Source organism: Vulpes lagopus, unplaced genomic scaffold, assembly GCF_018345385.1.
Source record: "Vulpes lagopus strain Blue_001 unplaced genomic scaffold, ASM1834538v1 ctg180, whole genome shotgun sequence".
NCBI classification, from domain to species: domain Eukaryota; kingdom Metazoa; phylum Chordata; class Mammalia; order Carnivora; family Canidae; genus Vulpes; species Vulpes lagopus.
The window spans coordinates 22,771-39,281 of record NW_024570645.1 but is presented as its reverse complement, the minus strand read 5'-3'; positions in this window follow the sequence as shown (position 1 = coordinate 39,281).

Below are 16,511 nucleotides of genomic sequence, written 5' to 3'. Positions count from 1 at the left end.
CACAACAATCAAGTTGTTAATATCTATACAAGTAATAATACTAATGCTCACTTCTAGGACAAACTGTAAACAGACTAAGGTATTTGTACAAAAAGCATGTTGGATCACAGCTAATGGTTGATTTAAAATGAAACAATACAAATTTATAATAAAAATTGTAGAACCATACGATCAGTTCAAAGTAGCCATTTTTCTATAATGGTGAAAAAGTTTTTTGAGAAATCACAAAGTTTCAACTGTTAGGATTGATTTCAAACTCTGATGGAATGCTCCAAAAAGAAATATCCAAATGATGATGCAAATTTATAATTATTAAGATAAAAAGTTCGTTTTGTTTTAATTATCAGAGTAATTTGAAAAACAACATGTAAAGAATGTTTCATATTTGAAAATATAATAATATGAATATATTTACCTAGGAAATTTCTGGAAGGTTATAATCTGAGATATTAAGAGTGGTTATTACATGTAAGTTTAATCTATTTATGTTGTCTTAATTTTGGTTTATAATGAGTAGTAATTACTTAAGGTAATAGTAATCCCCAGAGGGAGAAAAGGGGTAACTGTGTTCTGTTAGCAGCTATTAGCAGCTATAAATGTTATTGAGTAAAGGGAAAAAAATGGTAGGCTTGTCCTTTTTAATTTGGTTTAATTTTGTGTAAGAGTCCTGTGTTGAATGTCTTTGTGGAATCTTCAGTTCCCTGAGGACACAGTCCCCAGTCCTGCATGATTCAGGATCTTTGCCAAAAGATTACACAAGAGATTCATTAATAACTTTGTAACCCAATTCACCTAGAATTTGTTTATTCACTTGGTTTCATTTTGGCACATAAAACAAACATCAGTCTTGTTATTGTAAAAAATTCTCATTTTGTCTAAGAAGGTCCAAATATCAGGTCTCTCTAAACCAGAAGAGGGTTCCAGGTTTATTCTCCCAGACTCTGGAGTAGCATTTCCCTTTCAAAATAACACAAATACCTTGATAGGAAGGTCTTGGCCATATGTTAGAAATGATCAGATATATCAATGTCATCTTAGTGCTGTCTATGAGGTGAGTGTGGATCCATGAGTAAGAGTGACCATAAGTCCATATACAAGCCTGTGCAAAAATTCTCCTCTTCATTTTTATGATCTACAGGAGCTCAGGGATAAATCAACTGAAACAACTATGTCTGTAGTTTTTGAGAGACTTAGAAAGTCATTCACTTAGAAACTTTCTTATATCTTGCCAAAATTAGAGAAATATGAATAGTTGAATTAAAAGAAACAAGAGTTCATAATCTTTTAATTGATTGAAGATATTGAATAGGCTGGGTCATCATTGACCCATCATTGAATACCAGCTCACCTAAAATATGTGACATAAAGGACTTCTAGAAGCAACCCTGAATTGGAAATTATCTGCTGATATAATTAAGTTTACCCTTCACTCTTTAAAATGTTCAGTTGTCTAAAAGAGCTAAAAAGTAAACATATCAACCAAATGAGAGTGTCCATTTAATTTTCAAGATATTTAGGAGCAAGGACATAGTCTAGTTTCCAGAGTTGTGTAAGCATCAATTAGATGTCTCAAGACTGAAGAAAAGAGAGGTAGGTATATATAATCCTTTTCTATCTGGAGTCTAATATTCTATTTAATTATTTTAGATTCTGAATCTATTGTTAATATTTATTTAATTTATTGTTACTTGTGTGATACATTCTTGTGAGTGTCCCCAGCTCATTGTAAAACATCACAAGATTCCTCTGTCTCTTTAATGGAGCCTGTAAACACTGGGAGATTTACTATGGGGGATGGGCAGGTGATGGGTGGAGAGTATCTCTCGCTTCTAGAGGAAAAGAATATTTTAAAGCAATCAAATGAAACTTTCACTTAGTTACTTGGAATTTCTAAAAGAAATTGTGTTTTTTTCCCTTCAATTTATTGATGGCCTTGAGCAAGCTTTGGAGAGTGAAATAATTTCAGCTGATGGTGTAGTTAATTGGTATTGGCTGAGGAACAATCCCAGAGCAGCTATTGGTCCAAATACAGAAATCAAGAGTCTTTTTTTTTTATCTGTTTAAAGATTTTATTTATTTGTTCGTGAGAGACACACAGAGAAGCAGAGACACAGGAAGAGGGAGAAGCAGGCTCCATTCAAGGAACCCAGAGTGGAACTCGATCTGAGGACAGTGGGATCAGACCCTGAGCCAAAGGCAGATGCTCAAGCACTGAGCCACCCAGGCATCCCTCAAGAGTCTTTAGTGTCTGGTGTTAATATGTTCTGATAGGTGGATTGAGGCAGCATGAATGGAAACCATAAAAGGAAAGCTATCCTGTACACTGTCAGACATAGTGAGATCAATTTTTGCCTTAAGGCAAGGTATATACAGGCTGACAGATAGATTATGGTGTGATTTAAGAGTCACTCAGAACATTTCCTCCACCAAACATAAAAGCCAACAAAAATTCCCTAAATAAGAGTCAGGAATATGGAAAAGATAAGAGGTGTGAGATTAGTTTTAAAATTGAATCAACATAATAAACAATATAATTTGCTGTAGCTCTGAAAGCAAATATTGTCTTGAATTAACTCTATATCTCATATTCTTCCCGCTTTTTGCTTATTACATTAGACAACATAAAAATCATATTTTCAGCAATCTTTAAAAAAATTATTTACTCATGAGAGACACACACACAGAGGCAGAGGCATAGGCAGAGGAAGGAGAAGCAGGCTCCATGCAGGAGCCTGATGTGGGACTTGATCCCAGGAATCTGGGATCAGGCCCTGAGCCAAAGACAGATGCTCAACCGCTGAGCCACTCAAATGCCCCCAACAATTTTTTTTTTACGTCGTTTGTTAAGCATAGGGTGAAACAAAACACATAGAAGGGTTATAATGTAGTTGGTAATAATTTGGGAAGACTTCTTTAAAGATATAAGCAGCAAAGTCACTAAGAAACAGGTATAGGTCGAAATCAGCAAGTAAGGGAGGCGGGGCAAGATGGCGGGAGAGTAGGGTTCCCAAGTCACCTGTCCCCAACAAATTGCCTAGAAAACCTTCAAATCATCCTGGAAATCTACGAATTCGGCCTGAGATTCAAAGAGAGACCAGCTGGAATGCTCCAGTGAGAAGGGTTCGCGCTTCTATCAAGGTAGGAAGACGGGGAAAAAGAAATGAAACAAAGGCCTCCAAGGGGGAGGGGCCCCGCGAGGAGCCGGGCTGAGGCCGGGGCGAGTGTCCCCAGGACAGGAGAGCCCCGTCCCGGAGGAGCAGGAGCTGCACCGACCTTCCCCGCGGAAAGGCCTCCCGGGGAATTGGAGCAGGATCCCCAGAAAGGCGGGGACGCCCTCGGGCTCCCTGGGACAGTAACAGAGGAACCGCGCCCCGGGAGATGCGCCGAGCTCCCTAAGGGCTGCAGCGCTCGGCGGGACCCGGAGCAGCTCGGAGGGGCTCGGGCTGCGGCTCCGCGGAGGGGGCTGCGCGGCTCCGGGAGCAGCTCAGCGGCGGCGGCTCGGGCAGAGGAAGAAGCTCCGCGCGGAGGGGGCTGCGCGGCTCCGGGAACAGCTCGGAGGGGCTCGGGCGGCGGCTCCGCGGAGGGGGCTGTGGGGCGGGAGCGAATCCAACAACGCAGGCTCCGGAGCACAGGGCGCCGGGACACAGCCCAGGATCCGGCCTCCCCCCAGAACAGGCAGAGACCGGGAGGGCCCAGGACAGCAAGGACGCTTCTGCCTGGAACTGAGCAGATCAGCGGCCCCGCCCGGGAACCCCAGGCCCTGCAGAAGGAGAGCCCCAGAGTTACTGCCGGGACTGAATCCAGGTTCCCAGAGCTGCCCCCGCCACTGTGGCTTCCTCCCGGGGCCTCACGGGGTAAACAACCCCCACTGAGCCCTGCACCAGGCAGGGGCAGAGCAGCTCCCCCAAGTGCTAACACCTGAAAATCAGCACAACAGGCCCCTCCCCCAGAAGACCAGCGAGACAGACCAGTTCCAGGGGAAGTCAAGGGACTTAAACTATACAGAATCGGAAGATACTCCCCCGTGTTTTTTTTGTTTTTGATTTCTTTTTGTTTTTGTTTTGTTTTGTGCTTTTTTTTCTTTCTTTCTTCTTGATTTCTGATCGCTTCCCCCACCCAACCCCCTTTTTTTCTCTCCTTTCTTTTTCTTTCTCTTTTTCTTCTCTTTTTCCCGGTTTTTTCCTTCTTTCTCTTTTTTCTTTTTCTCTTTTCTTTCCTTCTCTCTCTTTTTTCTCCTTTTCCCAATACAACTTGTTTTTGGCCACTCTGCACTGAGCAAAATGACTAGAAGGAAAACCTCACCTCAAAAAAAAAAAAAAAAAAGAATCATAAAGAGCCCTCTATCCCACAGAGTTACAAAATCTGGATTACAATTCAATGTCAGAAAGCCAATTAAGAAGCACTATTATACAGAAACTGGTGGCTCTAGAAAAAAGCATAAAGGACTCAAGAGACTTCATGACTGCGGAATTTAGATCCAATCAGGCAGATATTAAAAATCAATTGAATGAGATGCAATCCAAACTAGAAGTCCTAACGACGAGGCTTAACAAGGTGGAAGAACGAATGAGTGGCATAGAAGACAAGTTGATGGCAAAGAGGGAAACTGAGGAAAAAAGAGACAGGCAATTAAAAGACCATGAGGATAGATTAAGGGAAATAAATGACAGCCTGAGGAAGAAAAACCTACCAATAATTGGGGTTCCCGAGGGCGCCGAAAGGGCCAGAGGGCCAGAATATGTATTTCAACAAATCCTAGCTGAAAACTTTCCTAATCTGGGAAGGGAAACAGGCATTCAGATCCAGGAAATAGAGAGATCCCCCCCTAAAATCAACAAAACCGTTCAACACCTCGACATTGAATAGTGAAGCTTGCAAATTCCAAAGATAAGGAGAAGATCCTTAAAGCAGCAAGAGAAAAAAAGTCCATGACTTTTATGGGGAGGAATATTAGGGTAAAAGCAGACCTCTCCACAGAGACCTGGCAGGCCAGAAAGGGCTGGCAGGATATATTCAGGGTCCTAAATGAGAAGAACATGCAACCAAGAATACTTTATCCAGCAAGGCTCTCATTCAAAATGGAAGGAGAGATAAAGAGCTTTCAAGACAGGCAGGAACTGAAAGAATATGTAACCTCCAAACCGGCTCTGCAAGAAATTTTAAGGGGGACTCTTAAAATTCCCCTTTAAGAAGAAGTTCAGTGGAACAATCCACAAAAACAAGGAGTGAATAGTTATCATGATGACACTAAACTCATATCTGTCAATAGTAACTCTGAACGTGAACGGGCTTAATGACCCCATCAAAAGGCGCAGGGTTTCAGACTGGATAAAAAAGCAGGACCCATCTACAGAAGGACACCTACAACCTGAAAATAAAAGGTTGGAGAACCATTTACCATTCAAATGGTCCTCAAAAGAAAGCAGGGGTAGCCATCCTCATATCAGATAAACTACAATTTACCCCGAAGACTATAGTGAAAGATGAAGAGGGACACTATCTCATACTCAAAGGATCTATCCAACAAGAGGACTTAACAATCCTCAATATATATGCCCCGAATGTGGGAGCTGCCAAATATTTAAACCAATTAATAACCAAACAGAAGAAATACTTAGATAATAATACACTTATACTTGGTGACTTCAATCTAGCTGTTTCTACCCTCGATAGGTCTTCTAAGCACAACATCTCCAAAGAAACGAGAGCTTTAAATGATACACTGGACCAGATGGATGTCTCAGATATCTACAGAACTTTACATCCAAACTCAACTGAATACACATTCTTCTCAAGTGCACATGGAACTTTCTCCAGATTAGACCACATACTGGGTCACAAATCGGGTCTGAACCGATACCAAAAGATCGGGATAGTCCCCTGTATATTCTCAGACCATAATGCCTTGAAATGAGATCTAATCACAACAAGAAGTTTGGAAGGACCACAAACACGTGGAGGTTAAGGACCATCCTGCTAAAAGATGAAAAGGTCAACCAGGAAATTAAGGAAGAATTAAAAAGATTCATGGAAACTAATGAAAATGAAGATACAAACATTCAAAATCTTTGGGATGCAGCAAAAGCAGTCCTGAAGGGGAAATACATCGCAATACAAGCATCCATTCAAAAACTGGAAAGAACTCAAATTCAAAAGCTCACCTTACACATAAAGGAACTAGAGAAAAAGCAACAAATGGTTCCCACCCCCAGCAGAAGAAGACAGTTAATTAAAATTCCAGCAGAACTAAATGAAAGTGAGACCAAAAGAACTGTGGAACAGATCAATAGAACCAGGAGTTGGTTCTTTGAAAGAATTAATAAGATAGATAAACGATTAGCCAACCTTATTAAAAAGAAGAGAGAGAAGACTCAAATTAATAAAATCATGAATGAGAAAGGAGAGATCACTACCAACACCAAGGAAATACAAACGATTTTAAAAACATATTATGAACAGCTTACGCCATAAATTAGGAAATCTAGAAGAAATGGAAGCATTCCTGGAAAGCCACAAACTACCAAAACTGGAGCAGGAAGAAATAGAAAACCTGAACAGGCCAATAACCAGGGAGGAAATTGAGGCAGTCATCAAAAACCTCCCAAGACACAAGAGTCCAGGGCCAGATGGCTTCCCAGGGGAATTCTATCAAACGTTTAAAGAAGAAATCTTACCTATTCTACTAAAGCTGTTTGGAAAGATAGAAAGAGATGGAGTACTTCCAAATTCGTTCTATGAGGCCAGCATCACCTTAATTCCGAAACCAGACAAAGATCCCACCAAAAAGGAGAATTACAGACCAATATCCCTGATGAACATGAATGCAAAAATTCTCAACAAGATACTAGCCAATAGGATCCCACAACACATTAAGAAAATTATTCACCATGACCAAGTAGGATTTATCCCCGGGACACAAGGCTGGTTCAACACTCGTAAAACCATCAATGTGATTCATCATATCAGCAAGAGAAAAACCAAAAATCATATGATACTCTCATTAGATGCAGAGAAAGCATTTGACAAAATACAGCATCCAATCCTGATCAAAACCCTTCAGAGTGTTGGGATAGAGGGAACTTTCCTTGACATCTTAAAAGCCATTTACGAAAAGCCCACCGCAAATATCATTCTCAATGGGGAAGCACTGGGAGCCTTTCCCCTAAGATCAGGAATAAGACAGGGATGTCCACTCTCACCACTGTTGTTCAACATAATTCTGGAAGTCCTCGCCTCAGGAATCAGACAACAAAAAGACATTAAAGGCATTCGAATTGGCAAAGAAGAAGTCAAACTCTCCCTCTTTGCCGATGGCATGATACTCTACATAGAAAACCCAAAAGCCTCCACCCCAAGATTGCTAGAACTCATACAGCAATTTGGTAGCATCGCAGGATACAAAATCAATGCCCAGAAATCAATGGCATTTTTATACACTAACAATGAGACTGAAGAAAGAGAAATTAAGGAGTCAATCCCATTTACAATTGCACCCAAAAGCATAAGTTACCTAGGAATAAACCTAACCAAAGAGGTAAAAGATCTATACCCTAAAAACTATAGAACACTTCTGAAAGAAATTGAGGAAGACACAAAGAGATGGAAAAATAGTCCATGCTCATGGATTGGCAGAATTAATATTGTGAAAATGTCAATGTTACCCAGGGCAATTTACACGTTTAATGCAATCCCTATCAAAATACCATGGACTTTCTTCAGAGAGTTAGAACAAAGTATTTTAAGATTTGTGTGGAATCAGAAAAGACCCCGAATAGCCAGGGGAATTTTAAAAAAGAAAACCATAGCTGGGGGCATCACAATGCCAGATTTCAGGTTGTACTACAAAGCTGTGGTCATCAAGACAGTGTGGTACTGGCACAAAAACAGACACATAGATCAATGGAACAGAATAGAGAACCCAGACATGGACCCTGAAATGTATGGTCATCTAATATTCGATAAAGGAGGAAAGACTATCCATTGGAAGAAAGACAGTCTCTTCAATAAATGGTGTTGGGAAAATTGGACATCCACATGCAGAAGAATGAAACTGGACCACTCTCTTTCACCATACACAAAGATAAACTCAAAATGGATGAAAGATCTAAATGTGAGACAAGAGTCCATCAAAATCATAGAAGAGAACACAGGCAACACCCTTTTTGAACTTGGCCACAGTAACTTCTTGCAAGATACATCCACAAAGGCAAAGGAAACAAAAGCAAAAATGAACTATTGGGACTTCATCAAGATAAGAAGCTTTTGCACAGCAAAGGATACAGTCAACAAAACTAAAAGACAACCTACAGAATGGGAGAAGATATTTGCAAATGACATATCAGATAAAGGGCTAGTTTCCAAAATCTATAAAGAACTTATTAAACTCAACACCAAAGAAACAAACAATCCAATCATGAAATGGGCAAAAGACATGAAGAGAAATCTCACAGAGGAAGACATGGACATGGCCAACATGCACATGAAAAAATGCTCTGCATCACTTGCCATCAGGGAAATACAAATCAAAACCACAATGAGATACCACCTCACACCAGTGAGAATGGGGAAAATTAACAAGGCAGGAAACAACAAATGTTGGAGAGGATGTGGAGAAAAGGGAACCCTCTTACACTTTTGGTGGGAATGTGAACTGGTGCAGCCACTCTGGAAAACTGTGTGGAGGTTCCTCAAAGAGTTAAAAATAGACCTGCCCTACGACCCAGTAATTGCACTGTTGGGGATTTACCCCAAAGATTCAGATGCAATGAAATGTCGGGACACCTGCACCCCGATGTTCTAGCAGCATTGTCCACAATAGCCAAACTGTGGAAGGAGCCTCGGTGTCCATCGAAAGATGAATGGATAAAGAAGATGTGGTTTATGTATACAATGGAATATTACTCAGCAATTAGAAACGACAAATACCCACCATTTGCTTCAACGTGGTTGGAACTGGAGGGTATTATGCTGAGTGAAGTAAGTCAATCGGAGAAGGACAAACAGTGTATGTTCTCATTCATTTGGGGAATATAAATAATAGTGAAAGGGAATATAAAGGAAGGGAAAAGAAATGTTGGGAAATATCAGGAAGGGAAACAGAACATAAAGACTCCTAACTCTGGGAAATGAATTAGGGGTGGTGGAAGGGGAGGAGGGTGGGTGTTGGAGGGGGATGGGTGACGGGCACTGAGGCGGACACTTGACGGGATGAGCACTGGGTGTTTTTCTGTATGTTGGTAAATTGAACACCAATAAAAATTAATAAAAAAAATTAAGACAGAAGAGCAAGAATGCTACAGTGAGAAGAGTTCATGCTTCTATTAAGGTAGGAAGACGGGGAGAAAGAAATAAAGAAATAAATGGCCTCCAAGGGGAAGGAGTCCTGCGAGGAGCGGTGTTAAGGCTGGGGCGAGTGTCCCCAGGACAGGAAAGCACCGTCCAGGAGAAGCAGGAGCGTCACCAACCTTCCCGGAGGGAAAGGTGCTGGCAGGAATTTGGAGTAGGACCCCAGGAGGGCAGGGATGCCCTCAGGCTCCCAGGGGCACTAACAGAACACCTGCGCCCCTGGGAGAGTGTGCCACACCCCCCGGCGGAGCTCTCTACAGGGCTACAGCGTGCACCGCTGGGCTCGGGAACAGCTGGGAGGGGCTCGGTCGGAGGTCCACAGAAGAGGCTGCCAGGCCGGCGAGCCCAGGCCACAGGATCCGGCGCTCTTCCCCTGGACAGGCAGAGGCCGGGAGGGCACAGGAAAGCGAGGACGCTCCTGCCGCTGGATGGCCCCCAGCTGTGCAAATCTGCGCCCCCACCTCCTGATCATCCAGGCCCCTGGGAATGGGAGCTGCGGTAGTTAGTGCGAGAGCTGACTCCAGGGCTGGGGAGCTGGTCGCTGCCACTGTAGTTGTTCCTCCTGGGGCCTCAAAGGATAAACATCCCCCACTGAGCCTCACAGCGGCCTCACAGGATAACAGGATAAACTCCCACTGAGCCGTGCACCAGGCAGGAGGCTGAGCAGCTCCACAGGTGCACACACCTGGGAATCAACAAGCAGGACCCTCCCCCAGAACACCAGCAAGATGGACCGGGGAAAAACAAGTTATTGACCAAGGAGCACTGGAAAGTTCCAGGGGAAGTCCAGGGATTTACAGTATATAGAATCAGAGGATACTCCCCCTTGTTTTTTGTTTTCTGTTCGCTTACCACCGTTTTTTCTCTTTTTCTTCCTCTTCTTCTTTTTTCTTTTTTCTCTTCTCTCTTTTTCTCCTTTTCCCAGTACAACTTGTTTTTGGCCACTCTGCACTGAGCAAAATGAAGAGAAGGAAAAATTCACCTCAAAAGAAAGAAGTAGAAACAGTCCTCTCTCCCACAGAGTTACAGTTTGGATTACAATTCAATGTCAGAAAGCCAATTCAGAAGCACTATTATAAAGCTACTGGTGGCTCTAGAAAAAAGCATAAAGGACTCAAGAGACTTCATGACTGCAGAATTTAGATCTAATCAGGCAGAAAGTAAAAATCAATTAAATGAGATGCAATCCAAACTAGAGGTCCTAACCACAAGGGTTAATGAGGTAGAAGAACGAGTGAGTGACATGGAAGACGAGTTGATGGCAAAGAGGGAAACTGAGGACAAAAGAGACAAACAATTAAAAGATCATGAGGATAGATTAAGGAGAATAAATGACAGCCTGAGGAAGAAAAATATACGTTTAATTGGGGTTCCTGAGGGCGCCAAAAGGGACAGAGGGCCAGAATATGCATTTGAACAAATCATAGCTGAAAACTTTCCTAAAGAAGAATTATAGACCAATATCCCTGATGAACATGGATGCAAAAATTCTCAACAAGATACTAGCCAATAGGATACAACAGTACATTAAGAAAATTATTCACCATGATCAAGTAGGATTTATTCCTGGGACACAAGACTGCTTCAACATTCGTAAAACAATCAATGTGATTCATCATATCAGCAAGAGAAAACCCAAGAATCATATGATCCTCTCATTAGATGCAGAGAAAGCATTTGACCAAATACAGCATCCATTCCTGATCAAAACTCTTCAGAGTGTACGGATAGAGGGAACATTCCTCAACATCTTAAAGGCCATCTACGAAAAGCCCACAGCAACTATAATTCTCAATGGGGAAGCACTGGGAGCCTTTCCCCTAAGATCAGAAACAAGACAGGGATGTCCACTCTCACCACTGCTATTCAACATAGTACTGGAAGTCCTAGCCTTAGCAATAAGAAAACAAAAAGACATTAAAGGCATTCGAATTGGCAAAGAAGAAGTCAAACTCTCCCTCTTGGCCGATGACATGACACTCTACATAGAAAACCCAAAAGCTTCCACCTCAAGATTGCTAGAACTCATACGGCAATTTGGCAGTGTAGCAGGATACAAAATCAATGCCCAGAAATCAATGGCATTTCTATACACTAACAATGAGACTGAAGAAAGAGAAATTAAGGAGTCAATCCCATTTACAATTGCACCCAAAAGCATAAGATACCTAGGAATAAACCTAACCAAAGAGGTAAAGGATCCATACCCTAAAAACTATAGAACACTTCTGAAAGAAATTGAGGAAGACACAAAGAGATGGAAAAATATTCTGCTCATGAATTGGAAGAATTAATATTGTGAAAATGTCAATGTTACCCAGGGCAATTTACACATTTAATGCAATCCCTATCAAAATACCATGGAGTTTCTTCAGAGAGTTGGAACAAACCATCTTAAATTTTGTATGGAATCAGAAAAGTCCCCGAATAGCCAGAGGAATATTAAAAAAGAAAACCATATCTGGGGGGGAGGGGCATCACAATGCCGGATTTCAGGTTGTACTACAAAGCTGTTGTCATCAAGACAATGTGGTACTGGCACAAAAACAGACACATATATCAATGGAACAGAATAGAGAATCCAGAAGTGGACCCTCATTTTTATGGTTGACTAATATTTGACAAAGCAGGAAAGACTGTCCACTGGGAAAAAGACAGTCTCTTCAATAAATGGTGGGGGGAAAATTCGATGTGTAGAAGAATGAAACTGGACCATTGTCTTACACCAGACACTAAGGTCAAGTCAAAATGGATGAGAGATCTAAATGCGAGACAAGATTCCATCAAAGTCCTAGGGAAGAACACAGGTAACATGCTTTTTGAACTTGGCCACAGCAACTTCTTGTAAGATACACCCATTAAGGCAAGGGAAACAAAAGCAAAAATGAACTATTGGGACTTCATCAAGATACGAAGCTTTTGCACAGCAAAAGAAACAGTCAACAAAACTAAAAGACAACCTACAGATGGGAGAAGATATTTCCAAATGATGTATCAGATAAAGGGCTAGTTTCCAAGATCTACAAAGAACTTTTGAAACTCAACACCAAAGAAGCAAACAATCCAATCATGAAATGGGCAAAAGACATGAAGAGAAATCTCACAGAGGAAGACATAGACATGACCAACAAGCACATGAGGAAATGCTGCGCATTACTTGCCATCAGGGAAATACAAATCAAAACCACAATGAGATACCACCTCACACTGGTGAGAATGGGGAAAATTAGCAAGACAGGAAGCAACAAATGTTGGAGAGGATTTGGATAAAGGAGAACCCTCTTGCCCTGTTGGTGGGAATATGACGTGGTACAGCCTCTCAGGGAAACTGGGTGGAGGTTCCTCAAAGAGTTAAAAATAGGGCAGCCTGCCAGGGTTAGCACTATCCCCAGCCCAGGGCCTGATCCTGGGGACCCAGGATCAAGTTCCAAATCCAGCTACCTGCATCATGCCTGCTTCTACCTCTACTTGTGTCTCTGCCTCTCTCTCTCTCTCTCTCTCTGTGTGTGTGTGTGTGTGTGTGTGTGTCTCATGAAACAATAAATAAAATCTTTTAAAAAAGTTAAAAATAGAGCTACTCTATGACCCAGCAATTGCACTACTGGGTTTTACCGCATAGATACAAATGCAGTGAAATTGCAGGACACCTGCACCCCATGTTTATAGCAGCAATGTCCACAGTAGCCAACTGTGGAAGGAGCCTCGGTGTCCATGGTAAGATGAATGGATAAACCAGCTGTGGTCTGTGTATACAATGGCATATTACTGAGCCATTAGAAATGATGAATACCCACCATTTGCTTCAACATGGATGGAACTGGATGGTATTATGCTGCGCGAAGTAAGTCAATTGGAGATGGACAACATTATACAGTTTCATTCATAGGGGAATATAAAAAATAGTGAAAGGGATTATAGAGGGATAGAGAGAAAATGAGTGGGAAATATCTGGGACGGTGACAGAATGTGAGAGACTCCTAACTCCTGGAAATGAATAAGGGGTAGTGGAAGGGGAGGTGGGCAGGGTTGGGGTGACTGGGTGATGGGCACTGAGCAGGGCACTTGATGGGGAGATCAGTAGGTGTTACGCTATATGTTGGCAAATCAAACTCTAATAAATAATATACAAAAAAGAATCTAAAGGTAGAAGTCCAATTTGTGAATGTAATAAATGCTTACAGAGCTGACGACAACATCAGTGACTTAATAGGAAGATCTCTAAGTTTTCAGTCTGACAAATATCAGGCTAAGTTACAAAATGATAAGTCTAATATTCTTCAGTTATGTACAGAACATTTTTTCACTCATATGTTTGTTTGTTGTGTATCAAAATGCTAACTGCTCTGTACCAAAGTGGGAAACCAGTAAAATCAGGTGAAGGCAAGAATAATTTGAGAAAATACAGGGAAAGAAGTAGGAAAGGATTTTTATGTGGCAAAGGTCTTATAGAATTATAGGTTTGGTCATGGCAGTTGAAGTCACGTCAGTTGCTTTGGGAGATGGATATAGAAACACCTTGTGCCATAACCACTCCTCATGTGGTTCTAATTTATCCAGGAAAAAGAAACCTTCAAGCAGATAATGACACTGAGTAAAGTTTCAGTTAGTGATAAGGGAAATATTCTTAGAAGAAAAGGATACCTTAAAGTTCATGATTTCATTGCCCCCAGGGTAAGGAAGTGTGCTATGAATAAATCTAGTCCAAAATATAAAGTAAAAGGATAGTGTGCACTTAAAAATCATAAAAAAATATGTTTCACTTGGACTATGTTATTTAAAGAATCCCTAAAAAATTATTTTTCTAAAATACAGGTTTGACCACTTAGTAGAGTGTAAAGTCAATTTGATGATATTTGCATTTATTTTTCATGAGATAAATTAGAATAGAAAGCATCAGAGAGCAAGGTAGATAAATATTCTTTTTTGGAAATGTTTCACTAACATGCATGTGTCTATTGGTGTGTGTATGTATTTGTGTGTGCATATACATTGGACTACAATATAAAATGTATACCTTGCCATTTGTTGTGGTCAAAATATTTGAAAGCTGAGTTTCAAAGCTATCCAATTACATGTCAGCAGAGCTGAGAGCGTGAATTTTCAAAAAAATATTTACTACCAAGGAAAACAAAATACATATGAAAATACATTCCTTGGCTCTTCTAAACAAGTCCATTGTGACATATGTTTTTCCACTCTATTCTCAGATCTTGAGTCCCTCAGTTTTTGTTTTTGTTTTTTAATTTTTTTTTTGAGTCCCTCAGTTTTATGTGCAGATTGGATAGAAGTCAGGACCCAGGACTGAGAAACCATACATCAATAAGCAGTTTGATCCTTCTGGGATTGACCAATAACCCTCAAACACAGATTCTTATTTTTTACATTTCTACTTATCACCTACATGTTGGGTGTAACTGGAAACCCGACCATCATCATTCTCATAGTAGTGGATTCTCACCTTAAAACTGGAATGTACTTCTTTTCTCCAAAATCTTTCTTTCTTAGAAGTCTCATTCACTTCTGCCTGCATTCCTAGATTCTTTTTTTTATTTAAATTTATTTTTTATTGGTGTTCAATTTGCCAACATATATACAACACCCAGTGCTCATCCCGTCAAATGTCCACCTCAATGCCTGTCACCCAGTCACCCCCACCCCTCACCCACCTCCCCTTCTACCACGCCTAGTTAGTTTCCCAGAATTAGGAGTCTTTCATGTTCTGTCTCCATTTCTGATATTTCCCACTCATTTTTCTCCTTTCCCCTTTATTCCCTTTCACTATTTTTTATATTCCCAAAATGCATGAGAACATATAATGTTTGTCCTTCTTCAATTGACTTATTTCACTCAGCATAATACCTTCCGGTTCCACCCATGTCGAAGCAAATGGTGGATATTTGTCATTTCTAATGGCTAAGTCATATTCCATCGTATACATAAACCACATCTTCTTTATGAATTCATCTTGATTCCACACAAATCTTAAAATAATTTGTTCTAACTCTCTGAAGAAAGTCCCTGGTATTTTGATCAGGATTGCATTAAACGTGTAAATTGCCCTGGGTAACGTTGACATTTTCACAATATTAATTCTTCCAATCTATGAGCATGGAATATTTATCTGTCTCTCTGTGTCTTCCTCAATTTCTTTCAGAAGTGTTCTGTAGTTTTTAGGGTATAGATCCTTTACCTCTTTGGTTAGGTTTATTCCTAGGTATCTTATGCTTTTGGGTGCAATTGTAAATGGGATTGACTTCTTAATTTCTCTTTCTTCAGTCTCATTGTTAGTGTATAGAAATGCCACTGACTTCTGGGCATTGGTTTTGTATCCTGCCACACTGCTGAATTTCTGTATGAGTTCTAGCAATCTTGGGGTGGAGGCTTTTGGGTTTTCTACATATAGAATCATGTCTTCTGTGAAGAGGGGAGTTTGACTTCTTCTTTGCTAGTTTGAATGCCCTTTATTTCTTTTTGTTGCCTGATTGCTGAGGCTCAGACTTCCAGTACTATGTTGAATAGCAGTGGTGAGAGTGGACATCCTTGTCTTGTTCCTGATCTTAGGGGAAAGTCTCCCAGTGATTCCCCATTGAGAATGATATTTGCTGTGGGCTTTTCGTAGATGGCTTTTAAGATGTTGAGGAATGTTCCATCTATTCCTACACTCTGAAGAATTTTGATGAGGAATGGATGCTCTTTGTGTGGGAGGGGGAGGGTAAGATGGCAGAGGATTAGGGTCTACAAATCACCTGGCCCCACCAAGTTACCTAGATAACTTTCAAATTATCTGGAAAAAAGGGGGGGAGGGGCAAGATGGCGGAGGAGTAGGGTCTCCAGGTCACCTGTCCTCAGCAAATTACCTAGAAAACCATCCAATCATCCTGAAAACCTACGAATTCGGCCTGAGATTTAAAGAGAGACCAGCTGGAACGCTACAGTGAGAAGAGTTCGCGCTTCTATCAAGGTAGGAAGACGGGGAAAAAGAAATAAAGACACAAAAGGCCTCCAAGGGGGAGGGGCCCCGCGAGGAGCCGGGCTGAGGCCGGGGCGAGTGTCCCCAGGACAGGAGAGCCCCGTCCCGGAGGAGCAGGAGCTGCACCGACCTTCCCCGCGGAAAGGGGCTCCCCGGGAATTGGAGCGGGATCCCCAGAAAGGCGGGGACGCCCTCC